This window comes from Mesocricetus auratus, unplaced genomic scaffold, assembly GCF_017639785.1.
Source record: "Mesocricetus auratus isolate SY011 unplaced genomic scaffold, BCM_Maur_2.0 Super-Scaffold_6730, whole genome shotgun sequence".
Taxonomy (NCBI): domain Eukaryota; kingdom Metazoa; phylum Chordata; class Mammalia; order Rodentia; family Cricetidae; genus Mesocricetus; species Mesocricetus auratus.
This window is the reverse complement of record NW_024429184.1, coordinates 67,448,020-67,463,062: the sequence shown is the minus strand read 5'-3', so window position 1 is coordinate 67,463,062 and position 15,043 is coordinate 67,448,020. Positions and strand designations below refer to the sequence as shown.

The window sequence follows — 15,043 nt, the reverse complement described above, 5'->3', positions numbered from 1 at the left end:
CTGGTCTGGTATATATGAGTAGAAGGGTTTGTATCACTCAGGAGCCTGCCAGACTCCTGTTGAAGCTAGACTAACTTCTTCTTGTCCGGTTTACTTGGAAAACAAAAGCAAAACCAAACCAATAAATAGCCCCTGCTCATTCCAGTTCTGATTAGCAGCACACGTTCCTCATTCAGGATTCCAGACACACAAATGTAGCACCTTCGGGGCAGGAGGAGAGGGAGAAATGGAGGAGGGAGGAAGGGAGGAGGGAGGGAGGGAGGAAGGAAGAAGGAAGAAGGGAGGAAGGAAAAAGGAAGGAAGGGAGGAAGGGTAAAAAGAGGAGGGAGAAGGGAGAAGAGGGTCCATGACTCAAACCCCAGCCCAGGCTGTATTCAGGGGCAGTGCTGCACAGCTCTGGCAGACAGGTTTGGAAAGCAAGTGCTTTTGTCATCAGGCAGAGAGGGAACAGGCCTTTTTCCTCTCCTAGGTGGTGGTGAAGAGAGCTGAAAAAGACTGTCAGTTTTCTAACATTTGCATTGACTCATCGCTAATTACAAGTGGTCCTCAACTTACGGACCTGTGATAGTGATAATTTGACTTTATAGTGCAACGTGGATGTCCATTTAATAGAATTCCAATTTTGAATTTTACACTTCTCTCAGGATAGAGATTCGTAGCATGGACCTTTCTTCCAATTTGGGGCAGTAGCCTAGAGCTTCAGCTCCTAGCAGCTCAAGGTCACAAGCACAATGGCATCTGTAGTACATGGTGTCGCTAAGTTGGAGTAACAGTCAGCAAGGTGGAATCAGTGCCTTTCCAACTTCCCGTGCTTTCAGCTCAGGGAGATGAGGCAACTCCACACAAGTTAGGAACACTTATTTGTAATAGTTTGTCATGGGCATCTGTTTTTACTTGGCACCTGCTTCATAATACCTCTGGAATAATTTGATGTTACTTATGTCACAATGTTTACTGGTGTCAGAACTGAATGGCCAATAAAGAATTAAAAATTGATTCATATTGTGAACACTAAACAAAACAAAACCTACAGCCAGAGAGGCCCTACATGTTAGTGCGGAGTTCTCTAATGTTGTTTAACTAAATTAACATGGTGCCAAAACACATTCTAATATTTAGCATAACCTAGACAAATGCTACTCTCTTCCTTATAGACAAATGGTACTCTCATCCTTAGAGAAACTTCTAGAAGGGGGCAGTGGTGAATGAAGGCACTTGTGGCTGGTGATGTTGGTTGAGAATGAGAGACCACTGAGTTCTCAGTGCCAAACAGGACAGTCATAACATTTTCTTTAAGGTTTAGGGAGCGTGGGGAAGTGGTCAGAAAGAAGAAAGAGCTAAAAGGTAACGAGATGGGGCTGGAGGTGCTTGCTAGGGCATGCCGCAGCCATTGCAGACATGATTTCACAGTAGCTGTAGTTGCTGCACAGGACTGGCACAGTCAATAGCCAATCATGGGTCAGAGAGGCACTCAGTCATTGTCTTCAGTTGTGCCATCAGGGTGAGCCCACCAGGCCCCAGTGGATACTTACAAACCTATGACCACACGGATTCTTCTGGTTAGTATCTATGGGCCACAAAACTAAAAAAGACATGAACGGAAAAGGCCTTGGAGGGAGGAGGTGGAAAGGTATATGGGTAGTGTAGGCATTTCAGACATACCAGGATGGGACAGGTATTCAGAAGTCACAGAATACTGTTACATAGCTCAGATGGAAAGGTATCCTGGAGCTTGGGAGCAAAGGACTACCACAGGCCACAGTAAACTTAGCTACTTACAGCCTTGCCTCAGGGAAAGGCTTCCCAGTGTATCAGCTCTGCTCCTGCTGGAGAGGGTCTTCCAGCTGGGGATGTTTGCCCAGTGCAGCAGTTTTTCTCAGGCAGGACAAGGCTTCCTGGGTAAAGTTGCTACAGTTCAGCTCTCCCGGAGGAGTGGAGAGCCGAGTTTAACAACTCCTCTCTGCCAGGGGAAGGTTTCACTGACAAAAGTGTTACAGCCCTGCTCGCTCTGCTCTGCCCAGAGAAGATCTTCACCCAAAACTCATCAAAGGGGCTTATTGGGAGGGAAGAATCCAGAAGAGTGGCTGCCCTCTGCCAGAATGGCAGAGGACAGCCAGGTAGCAGGAACAGCCACAAGCTGAACAGACACAGGACTTATATAGGGCTTCCAGGGTGGGGATTGGTCAGATTTTAATGCTGAGCTCACATTGGCTAGAGCTCCTGCTCAGGGATTGTTTAGTTTTTTGCACTGGGTTAGGGTCAGTTTTGGCTCTGGTTTCAGGGCCAAAGTGTGTTTCTTTGCCTGGTCCTTTTTAGCCTTTTGGCTCCAATTTTAGGGGCAGGGTGTGTTTCTTTCACTGACTCTGATTCCAGAGACAAAGTGTTTCTTTGGCACTGGTTTCAGGGTCAGGGTACATTTCTTTAGTTCTGGTTGCAGGGCCAAAGTGTGTTTCTTTGACTGGCCCCTTTTCCCTACAGGTAAGAAGATAAAAAAGGGTAAGGTAAGAGTAAGCATAATATTCCCATGTGAAATTACCAAGGAACAACTTTAATCAATAAAAGTAAATATTGAGAACCAGGGCTATGAGTTAGCCCACCCCAACATCCACTGCATCTATGAACTTTTGGAGCATGTGAAGGGGATGGACCTGCAGATTCAAAACTGCAGGATCTCCATGACACAGGACAACAGGGTATCCAAGAGGCGCCCCAGAGAGAGCCCATAATCAATAGTGTAGCAGAAGCCAGAGACCTCCAACCAGAGCAATGACTCACAGCAATGAACACTCACAAGTGAAGATGAACGGCCTAAGGGTAAACTGTGTGACTCACAGGGCCACGCTACAGCTGCCACAGACATCCTTCTCCTTTCTTGTTTGGTTGGACTTGGTTTTTGGTTTTTCTTTTAAAATTTGTTTTGTTTAGGCTGGGAGGTTGCATGGGCAGAGGGTGGAGGGGAGGAGATGGGGAGATAAATGGGATTGGGATGCATGATGTGAAATCCACAGAGCATCAATTAAAGTTAATAATAAATAAATAAATAAATATTGATTGATACCCCAGGAACAACTACAGCAGAAAGGATTAAGCATAGACTATATGCATTCTAATCCCTGGAGCCGGTAAGTGTCATATTTGGGCCAAAGGTCTTTGCCATGTGACCAAGCTAAAGTGGTAATTGTTCTCTGATGGCCCCCCCAAATACCAGGCAAGGTACCACTAGGGCCTGGGATGAAGTTCAGTGGTAGAACAATTGCCTGAAGTGGACAGGGCCCTGTGTTTTGCCCTCAGTCTTTGCACGCACATATACACGCACGAACACCAGCACCCACACAAATGTCTTCACAGGTGAGATGCAAAGGAAGGTGACCCGGAGAGAAACTGGGAGGCATGGGAAGCAGCAAGGGTTGGGATGGAGAGACAGCAAGCAAAGGTATGCAGCCAGACGAGAGAGAAGGATTGCTTTCTTCTGGAGACCCTGCAGGGGTGATACTTTACTTTTGACAGAGCGATGTTGATACTGAACTTCTGGTCTCCAGAACTGTGCCAGAATGAATTTCTGTTGTTTGATTAAGCTACTTGTTACACAGCCACAGGAAACTAATACAAAGATTAAAAAAAAAGCCCATGCTCTAGCATTCAGCTGTCTGGAAAAGCCAAAGGATCCCTGCTCAGATAAAGTGGTTTTAAATCATAAAATAAAACACACAGAATTATGTAGCATGCCAAATATATTAAAATGCAGTTACCAGAACACAAAGAAGTGCTGCTCTGAGCACATTAACCGAAATGATGCATTTCAAATACAGGCAAGTTAGAGATTATTTTATTTTTGAAAGACACAAGGGTGTTTAATGACTGGCTGCGTGGCTCTCCTCCAGTCAACACACTGAACAGTGGAGAAGCTTCAGGGGAAAGGGCGGAGACGAGAGTATCACCCACTGCAGTGTCTCAGCCTCACTGCCTTGTGGAAATAGTCACGAGGGAAAACTGTCCCAAGATTTTTACAGTGACTGCAACACACTTGTGAAGGTATCTGGGGTTGTCTGGTTGCTGAGTCATGGGGACTGCTCTGTGGTTTACTACCTACACTCTTAAGATGAGACACATTCTTAGGGCGTGAACTGCAGGCCAAGGAAAGGAGGAACGCCTGCTTGCCAGGGGACCAAGAGTAAGGACCCAGGTCTGCAGAGAGCTGGCAGACGGTTGGACAGGGCACATCAGCGAGGGTGGCAGCTTGGACAGATGTGGGCTCTCTTGTACAGCCACTCTGTGAGGCAGCAAGCAATAAGGCAGGCACGGCAAATTGGACAGGGTGTCAGCTTGACTATGAAATATGACGGATTAACAGGCTAGGATGGCGGTGTGACCTGCTTTCAGACACTTCATTTAGAAGCTATCATATTGCTGGATGCTTCCTATAATTTGTGATGATGCTGATTGTGATAAATCGTGAGTTTCTGGCAAACTCCGCCAGCCTGCTCCAATGGCTGAGCAGAGAAAATGTGTAATTCTCTGGGAACATTCATGCCACGAACGAGAGCGAGGGTCTGGCCGTAACCGCAGAGCGCTCAGTCAGTGAACAAAGTAATTAAATCAAGCTAATTAAATCACAATAAAAATAATTTTAATTCAATTAATTTCTCTGCACTGATGGAACATTATGTGGAAACCAAGAACCTTTCTGAACACTAATAGAATTTAGGAGCTGGGGCACCAAAGTTGTGGTCACTGGTGTGGTACATGGGTTAATGTTGAGGGAATGAAATTAAATACACTTAATGAGCTGCTGATATGTTGACTGAGCCACAAATGGAAAATGATTTTGGAAGCAAGCTAATGGGGTCTCTAGATTTCCCGGTTCTTTTTGGTACTAACTAGACTAGCAAATGTCAAATTCGGTCAAATTTGTGAATAATTAGAAAGGTAGAGTTGTTGGGCATCCTTAAGTCAGAGTGTGGAAATACTGTGTCAGGGACACTTATCCACCCACTGACAGCCCTGTCCTCAGCCCTAATGTAGTAGCACTGAGATCCTATGTGGTCCCCAGCCAAGATTAACCAAATGCTGATAGGTTTTTTCACAGCATCTTGGAAACGGTAAGTGAACCATACAGAAGGACGTGTTGTCTGGAGCAGGCATTAACCAAAAACTAGTTACTACTCTTTGAAGACGTACACCATGCTCCTCCTTCCTAGCCCTTTGCTCCCAGGGCCAAGCTGAGAGTATACAAGCTGGAGTTCAAACAATTATTAAGTTAAACCACGGAGGTCTCCCGAAGAATTCCTCCCCTCAGGACTTGAACATTAGATGACTGCTCTTCCTCTGGCACTCAGACATTGTTCAGCTTACAAAAAGGGGATGTGCCACCAGATGACCTCTCAAGGTCATGGCCCAGAGACTAATTTTGTCATCTAAGCAATACTGGCATTCTAAGAGTGATTTAGCAGCCGCAGGCATAATTACCAACTGTGATTTTAGAGGCGTTCTGTGCTTTGGGTCTCAATGTTATTTATCATGCACGTTGTTTTAATTAATATGTCACATGTGTGCCAACATTTGAGGCAGACTTTGCTCTGACTCGTCGGGGCAGAGCATTGCTTTTGCAGTGGTATTGTTTTCGGGGTGCAGCTGGTTTCCCTCCTCCACATAGGGGTGAGCCAGGAAGCCACCCAGCTAGCCTCGAAGGATGAAATGGACCACCCTTTTGTCTTGGACCACTAGCCAATGAGGGATTGTTTCACCATCAGAAGGATGTAGAGATGGCCGCAGCAGTGGAATTTGGAAGTGGAATGAAGTAGGCAGAAGGTTTGTAGAACTTGGTGTTTCAGGACAGCCCCTGAAAGGCAAGGGACCCAGAAACCTTTTCTATTGTCTGCTACAGAGCCGTGCCAATAGCGAGCAACCCATGGCCGTGCAATGTGCAGCTCAGGAGTCTCAGTTCATCTCAGATCACAGAAGGAGGTCCCGCGACCTCTCCTGGCCTTCCTGGGAGGGCTGCTCACTCTTCCGGGTTAGAAAGATGTTTTCAAAAGAGTTTTGGCCGGGCATTGGTGGCCCACGCTTTTAATCCCAGCACTCGGGAGGCAGAGGCAGGCGGATCTCTGTGATTTCGAGGCCAGGCTGGACCGACAGCCTCCAAAACAGAGAAACCCTGTCTCATAAAACCAAAAAAAAAAAAAAAAAAAGAAAAGAAAAAAAGAGTTTTGTCTTTCTGGAAAGGTTTCTAGCTGAAGCAGCATACTGACACTTCAGTTGGCTGTAGTTCCAGCCTTGGGAGCGCCCCAGCCTCCTCTCAGCCTTTGCAGAACCTCCCTCTCGCCCCCCTTCCTCCAGAAGAAAATGTGTAATTCCTGAGGCATCCCTTTTCTTTCCTGGACAGTGTTCTATGCCAGCATCTGTGCCTCCCTTCCATGTGACACTTTGTCCCCTGTATTTGTGAACAGAGTTAAAATCTTAAAGGCTTCCCCGTCTACCATCTAGTTCTATTCATATTTTAAAGTAATGCTATGCCCTTCATTTTAGGTCCTATAAGGGCCAAGCTACATGCCGAGCACATGACCTGATCGTGGCATTATCTCCTGTTTTATTTCCTTCCTAGAGATGAATAAGTGGCAGTGCATACGGGTTGGTCACAGGGAGGCAGTGGCAGGGCTGCTCCTGGAATCCAGGTCCCTACCTTTAAAGTCCTTGTCCCACTCTATCACCTAGTTCCACCTGTTAACGCCCTGCTCCTTGCCTCTCCCGCCACAAGTGCCCAGCAGCACACACTGGCTCACAGGCACTCCTGCCCAAATGTCCTTTCCCAACTGAGTTATTACATTCGAAAGGAACAATTCAGACCAATTAGGAACGTTAGGATTACGCTCCCCCTCTCTTACAAGGCCAGTTAGCTACACATGTGACATCAGTGCTGGCCCAAGGACTCTTGTCTTGGGAGGAAATATCTTTAAAAGGGTTGCCCCAAAGAGCCGAAAGTGACTTAACCCTGGGTTTCAATGAACTTTGAGTGTCTGGTCCCTGTGTCCACAGACTCGGCAGGTGCTTTAGGGGTACCAGGACTAGTCACACGCCTCCATGTACCACCCTGGGGCCCTTACCTTTATCACCACTGCTTCTATTTTTGATCTTCCTCCCTCTTTTGTCCAATCTGACTTTGTCCCATCTCTCCCCATCCCTGTGCCTGTCTGTCTCTCCTTTTCTTGTCATCTTGACTGTGTATTTGGTTTCACACTACAATTGTTTGGGTGGCCTTTGCCTGTTTTGTCATTCTTTGCTGACAATGAATAATAACAGAAAACCACCAAAGAGAAAATATTTATTGGTTCTGAAATGGCTCGAATTAATGAAATCATGCTTTGGGGCATTTAGATCGAACCTGTGTAATTGTAGGTTGCAAAGAGTAATAGTAGTTCATGCAGGGATACCATTTTGAGCTATTTTACTTTCAGGTTTTTGTTAATCTAGTGGGTTTGGTGGAATTAGAGGGCTGCTGTGAAAAAAAAATAAGCCGAGCAGCCTGCTGGTGTGAGCTCAGCCTTGTCAAGCTAGCAGGTAGCTGTGGCCCTTTGTGCAGCTCACAAAGAGGCAATCACCAGGGCCTGCAGAAAGAGCATTGAACTGCCGACACAGGACATTTTTGTTGAAAGTAGTCCTTTTGATTCCATCTTTCCTGACTAATGTAATAAAAACAGGCATTATGGAATGCGGTCATCTCAGTTTGATAGGGTCATCATGAATACCCAGCAATGTGTGCAGTCATAAAGGTTAGCTGACTGCTGTAAGTCACTCGGAAGATGATTCTGGCCCAGGGTTTGAGGAGACCTCATATCAGACACAGATGAATGCTGTCCGATGAGCAGGCTAGTGTGAGTCCAGAATTGCCACACTCATCCCACTTAGCGACATCTCACTTCTAAAACATCCTAAGTTTGAGCCACAAGTCCGATTTCTCTAATTAGCAAACTCTTGATTGTTTGTCTCCAAGCAAGAAAGGAACACAAAGTGGACTTAAACCTACTTTTGCTGATCGGATGGCTGTTTCTAGGGAGACAGAAACAGAGGCAGGACTCAGGCTTGCACTGCTAGGGTCAGGGCCTGGTTTCTGTCAGCCTCTCCAAGTGTGTGAATTCCATCCTCTGGCTCTTCCAGTTTATGACCTCAGTGGGGGCTGTTTGCAAAGAACAGCACCTCACATAACTTGAGACCCGAGGAGTTTTCCTTCAAACAAAAAGCTCTCAGAAGTTAAGCTGATTGCGGTCTTAGAGAGGATCCCAACTTACTGCTTGAAGTATCTGAGTTTGCTGTATAGCACGGAAAACAGCACCCTCAGCAGGGGCTCTGTCATTGCCAGGGCACTGTTTCTCAAGCACTTGCTGAAAAGCAATGGAAGGAGTTACTTATTCTCCACCACGTATGTCCTCCCATGAGTTGAGGGGTGTTACTGTCCCACGGGTTACAGTGGGACCAGGAGGGTAGTTCTAGTTGATTGAACCCAAAACATGTAAATAGGACTCATCGTACTGGATAAAAGACATGGCCCAATATATTCTCCAGACTCAAAAGTCTTATAGCTCACTGTTTTAATAGTTGTTGTTGAATTTACTGTGCTTTATAGCATATATTCACTCATGCATGTGATTAATACGCTGTCGCCAAGAAATCATTGTGCCAAGATTCAGGCACTGGATTCTAGCTCAAAGATTAAAGGCGTGATCTCTGCCCTCCAACTTCCTATCCAGAGGTGAATCTGAGTCAAGGTAGATGGTTACAATTAGCAGGTAGGGTCTGATACATGGACAGTGGGAGCCAGGAGGGGAGCCACACATGTTGTATGAATGGTTATCTGGTCTCACATGCCTGTGGGTACATGCCCTGTGCTTAGGGGTATTTGGAAGCAATCAAGAACAGAATTTCTGATACAGATATCCAAAAGAAGTCTTGGAAGATTAGACAATGAAAAGAAACAGGCTATGTTTTGGATAAGAGGAACAACAAGAGCAAACAGCTTTCTGAGAACTGCCAGTTTCTCTGTGAATCTAGCTGTAATTTTTGGACCAGAGAATGGTGTGGTCTGGAGACACCGGAAGTGCTCTTGGGTTTCATCTCAAGGAGTTCATTTGTTGACTGAAGAAAGAAGGAGAAAAAGGAACAACGTTAGGGAGTCATTGGATTATAGGGGGGGATCTGAGATTTGTTCTCTGTGTGCCCAGTGGTTAACAAAATTACATTTTAAGTACATTTTGTCTTTTAATATTTAACCTGGAACTTCAGTCTTCAAAGAGAGATAGTGAGTGAGCGAGCAAGAGATCCAAAAGGTGTCATGTAGGTCAAATGAAGTAGTGATGCCAGATACTTATCATGGCCTGGTGAGTTATTCATACTCAGTGACAGTGGTCATTATTATCACAATGGAGGAAAGGGGCCAATTAAAGGGGAGGAAGGGGAAATCAAGGTAAGCCTAGTGCCTAGCATAGTCCCTAGAGTAGTGCCTTTAATCCTAGCACTTGGGAGGCAGAGGCAGGTGGATCTCTGTGAGTTTGAGGCCAGCGTTGTCTACAGAACAGACAGGTAGAGCTACATAGTGAGACTGGAGAGATAGAGATAGAGATAGAGATAGAGATAGAGACAGAGACAGAGACAGAGATATAGATAGATAGATGGATAGATAGAGATAGAGACAGAGAGAGAGGGAGAGAGAGAGAGAGAGAGAGAATCAAGGTCTGATACGCTCCACCTGAGGCATTGTGGGTCAGCATCTTCACTGTTGGGGAGTGTGGAGTGTATGGGTAACGAGAGAGAGGAGAGTAAAGGCAACATCTAGGTTTCCAACTGGCACATGGCAGGCCCCTCCTGGAGACAGACATAGGTAGCTTCAGGGAATATTCACCAGTCAAAAGTCCACAGCGTTATCTGTTTCGTGTTGTTCTCACAAAGTGCCATAATCTGGCAATTTACAGTGAACAGTAATTTTGTTGGTTTGTGATTCTCATGGGTAGGAAGTCTGAGGTCAAGGTGAGGCATATCCTGGTAGGGGCTTTCTTGGTACATTGCCATATGTAGAGATCATCCTACGGATGAGAGAGAGAGGAGCCCAGGCCTTTAATAAAATAGCATCAATCAGTTCTTTACTCCACCCCTACACTCAGGGCTCCACCTCCCAGCCCTGTCACATGGGAGACAAGTTTTCCAACACATTCAAACCACAGCAAACACAAAACGTAAATAATCATTAATCTGCTGAGCTCAGCGTTGCAAGCTAAATGAGGACAGTGTAGGGTCATGGGGTGTGCCAGTTGCCAGCCATGAGATGTTTCAGAGAGAAAGAGGGTCACAGTGGTGTGGACTCTTCTACCCACACATAACAGCTATTGCTGTCTTGATCAGAGTAGGGGTAACTAGATATCAGAGGCCCTCAAGACAGGGCCTGTTAGTAGTCCCTCATAGATGGAGGGAGTTGGGAGGGTCATTAGGCCCTCACCTGAGAGTTCAACCACTTCATCTCGTGACTTCCTACCAACTGTATGTAAATATACATGGTCTGAGGAGGGCTGGAGGCTGTAAGGCTAACTGAAGGGATGTTCTTGTTGAATACAGTCATCCAGGCTAGGGTGAGACTTTCCAATCATACACTTTCTGTGGGGCCATGCTCCTATAATTAAGTCTTCACTATTCTCTTTAAGTAAGCCCAATGTGTTTATTGGTTCACCAAACTGGATGTTGTTGGAGTCATTACTTTGGCCTGGCCTTGACACTCTGTCTGGAGTGAGCAGCTGTTTGTTCACATCTGCTGTGAAAAATCTCGTGCAACACACAGCAACCCTGAAGACCTCTCCACCATGCTGAATGACCACCTGCATCTCCCTGGCTGATACTCTGATGGTGAGGTTCATTCCTCTGCCACCTCACAGCCACCTGTGAGATGTACCTTCTGTGTGTTCACTTTTCACCTGGACAACATGACCCGTGACACCAGTAGCCTTTGCTCTTCTCTGTACACCAGATCCGGTGCCATTAGATGTAAACCGACGGCTGGGAAAAACTCACAAGAGTTATGAATCCTGCCTCTTTGTGTTTCTGCCAAAGCAATAAAATTTATTCCCAATACTAATACTGCAATTTAAATTTATTATCTTTGTGCTTTACAGTATCCATAGCAGTAAAATCTGTTCCCAAGAGGATAATTCCATCGCCAACTACTTAAGGAATTATTTTTGTTTATGTTTTAAAGCCACAGCAATAAAATTTAACACCAACAATAATACTACAACTTTGTATGCCTTTAAAACTTGCCATAAATGACAATTGTGAGCAGAATGTAAACATTTAGAAGTTTCTGTAGGAGAAAGCAGTTTTGTGCGTGTGTTTGCATGGTAAGGCCCAGTTTTTGGTATTTTTTGGAACATGGAGAAGCACAATCCTTTTTAATTGGTCCACAAGTCTTGCCCATTGCTCCTTCTGCACATTTCTGGAGTAGCCCATTCCTCTGTCCTTGCAGCCTTAGTTAGGGCTCCTATTGCTGTGATGAAATACCATGACCCAACTTGGGGAGGGAAAGCGCTTATGTGGCTTATACTTCCACATCATAGTCTATCACTGAAGGAAGTTAGGACAGGAATTCAAACAGGAGCTGATGCAGAGGCCAAGGAGGGAGCTGCTTACTGGATTGCTCCCCCTGGCTTGCTCAGCCTGCTTTTTAAAAAGCAAACAAACAAAAAAACCCCACGATCACCACTATCCCAGTGTCTACACCACTCCCAAAGGTCTGGGCCCTCCCCCATCAATCACTAGTTAAGAGAATGCCTTACAGAATAGACAGATCTTATGGAGGCGTTTTCTCAATTAAGGTTCCCTCCTTTCAGATAACTCTACCTTGTGTCAAGTTGACACAAAACTAGCTACCACACAGTCTTTGATCTACCCCTGGTACCATAGTCCAGGGAGTCCCAATTTCCAACATGTGTGTCTAACATGGCCTTTCCCTTGCCTACTCTTATTTATAAGTGATATTCCACAGAGCATTCAAAATTTTCTTCAAATATAAATTATGGCAGCTTCCAGGAGGAGAGAGAGAGAATAAAAATAATATTGCAAGAAACCAATCAGATTCATCAGAATTTAGACAAATGAGCTATTTTCTCTAACAAAGCAACAGCAGAAATATACCGAGTCTTTCTCTGTCCCACCAGTTTTCAAATAATGACACGGAAACTTCTTATTAATTATGAAAGTTTGGCCTTAAGCTTCGGCTTGTCCCCAACTAGCTCTTATAGCTTAAATTAACCCATTTATTAATCTAATTTCTATCACATGGCAGTACCTCTCTTTCACTTTGCACTTCCTGTTTCTTCTTCGTTTGTCTGGCTTTCTCCTGCACACCCAGGTTTCTCCTCCTCTTCCTTTTTCTTCCTGGAAATCCCATCTATACCTTCTGTCTAGCTATTGACTGTTCAGCTTTGTTTGCTTGTTCGTTTGCTTTTCTGAGACAAGGTTTCTCTGTAGCTTTGGAGGCTGTCCTGGAACTCTCTCTGTAGACCAGGCTGGCCTCGAACTCACAGAGATCTGCCTGTGTCTGCTTCCCAAATGCTGGGATTAAAGGAGTGTACCACCACCACCTGGCTGGCTGTTGAGCTTTTTGTTCCACCAAGCACAGCAAATACATCTTCACGCAGTGTACAAATATCCCACAATGCAGAAAAACTCCGGAGCAGAAAAAGAGCTGATACTGAACTAGCCAGAAGAGGACCAATAGGCATGGCACGTAAAGACCAGGTAACCCTGTGGGCTGTGCATGACCCTGAACCCACAACATCAATGGTATAAAGGCATGCTTGAGAAATGGAGGCAATGTGAGTGTGGCCTGACCTTTAGATGGTATTAAAGACCTACTGATAACTTGTTGGGGTGTGGTTATGTAATTAAAGGACAGCCTTTATTTATCCACAAGTCCTTTGGTATTTGCAGGGACAACCTGATGTCTTGCATATGTTTAAAAACACCCAGCCCTCTTTGTTTCCCTGGGTGGATGGGTGGCAGGAAAGGATTAGAGTCAAGATGGTCAAAATGTTGGTACTCATTGAAGGGAGTTGGGTGCGAGGTGGGTAGAGTGGATCCCTGGGGATTCACAATGTATTTTCTCTAGTTCTATGACTCTTGGAAAAATGGCATAATTTAAAGTAAAAATTTGGAAGGAATGGCCAGATGAAGTGTTCGCTTTTTTTTTAATAGTAGATGATTTATTCAACAAGGATTCTTTTTCTTCTTTTCCACCACCTATTCCAGTTAATGAATTTGTAAAAAAGAAAACTGAGTACCTATCCCTTGCAAAGTAGAAAAAACTGAAGCAGAGGCCACAGAGGACTGCTACTTACTGGCTTGTTTGCTCTTTAGCTTCTGCTCATCTACATCTCTTCTGCAGCCAGGCCCATCTGACTAGAGATGCAACCACCCTCGGTGAGATGGGTCTTCCTATATCAATTAATAGATAAAAGTAAGACCATGCCCTGAAGATATACTCACAGGCCAGTCCAAGGAAGGCAATTTCTCAGTTGAAGTTCCCCCTTCTCAAGTGTGTCAAAGTTGACAACTGAAACTAACCATGACACTGGCCATATTTATTTCAGAACAAAGATAGGAATGAGACCTAAGAAACATTTATGATTTAGGAAAGAGGAGAACCAATCTAAGAACTTCTTTTTTTTTCAGGTAAAGCTGAGTTTATTTGGGAAGCATGAGAGCCATGGACACCCCAAGTGATAGAAAGAAAACTAAAAATGTCCCTCCAAGTCACCAACTGGTGGCCTGGCTTTGGCTTCCCAGAACAAGAAATTGGTGAGTTAGCAACAACATTTTCTGGCAACCACACTGCAGAGCACAAGAGTCTCAGCCAGGACCTCCCCCCCCCGCCTCCTGTCACAGGTGGAGAGATGACTTCAGTGCAGAGGCCATGGGAGCTATAGGGAAAGTCTGAGAGAAAGAGAGTGAGGATTTAACATTGAGTCCCGGCCTTTGCCTCCGAACACCTCAAGCACATGGACAAGTCGTTCCAAACAATGTCACTGAAAAGGGAAAATGCCAGAGGTGCCCTGGACTTATTCCCCATGCCACATCACATCCCAGATGCACGGCAGAGCCCAAGGGCCACTTTTGAAGAAAGAAAAACAAGAGAAAGCCCTGTTGCTCTGGAAGGAGAGGGGGAGGCGCAGAAGGCTGCTGGGCCTTTCCCATATGGCCAGTGTTCTGTACAGAGACTTCCCAGCAGCAGCGTGGCACACCTCTAGGTGAGAGCCTCACCCTTTGTCACCCTTGCTTCGAGGTACTCTATTCTCTGTTCAAGGGCTGTCAATTTCTCACTTAGTGTTTCCAGTCTTGATCGACAAGACATATTGAAAGAGTTGAGAAAGTCCAAGGTTTTCTTGATGCTGCTGGTGATGATCTCAATGTACTCTCAATTCCCCCAGTCCTGGCGAATCTCCTGCTGCTGCACTGGGTCCTCTTGTCCAGCCATTGCGGCCACCTGGGGAAGAGTGACTGTGTAGGTGCCACGACCTCCAAAAGCTGCCAGCGTGCCTGCGCTGCCATCCCATGAAGTACTTCTTAATGAGTGGTTTTTATACTTCTTGGACAACATGTGAACATTTTCCATACTCAATAGGAGTGGAGGGCATTAAGATAAGGCCTCATGTCACCAACAATGGATTCAACTTGCTATGTAGTTGAGGATGGCCTAGGCCTAGGATTTACTGATCTTGTCTCTTTCTCCTAAGTGTTAGGATCACACATAGCTCTCAAAGTATGAAATTCAAATATGTACTTCATTAGAGGTGTAGCTCAGTGGCAAAGCCCTTGTCCATGTGAAGACAGTCCTGGATTCAATCCTCAACATTACACACAACACACACAAACACACACACACACACACACACACACAGTTGGAGGATTTTCTCTCACCTGCCAGTTCCTGAATAGCCACTCAGAGGCTTAATATTAATTTTAATTGTTTGACCCAATGGCTCAGGCTTATTACTGGCTAGCTCTCTCTTAA

At 45.3% G+C, this 15,043-nt stretch overlaps 1 pseudogene; it reads right to left on the bottom strand.

Moving 5' to 3' along the window:
- Positions 1 to 14,275: 14,275 nt before the first annotated feature.
- On the bottom strand, positions 14,276 to 14,506 carry LOC101825634 (annotated as a pseudogene).
- Between the last annotated feature and the right edge of the window lie 537 nt (positions 14,507 to 15,043).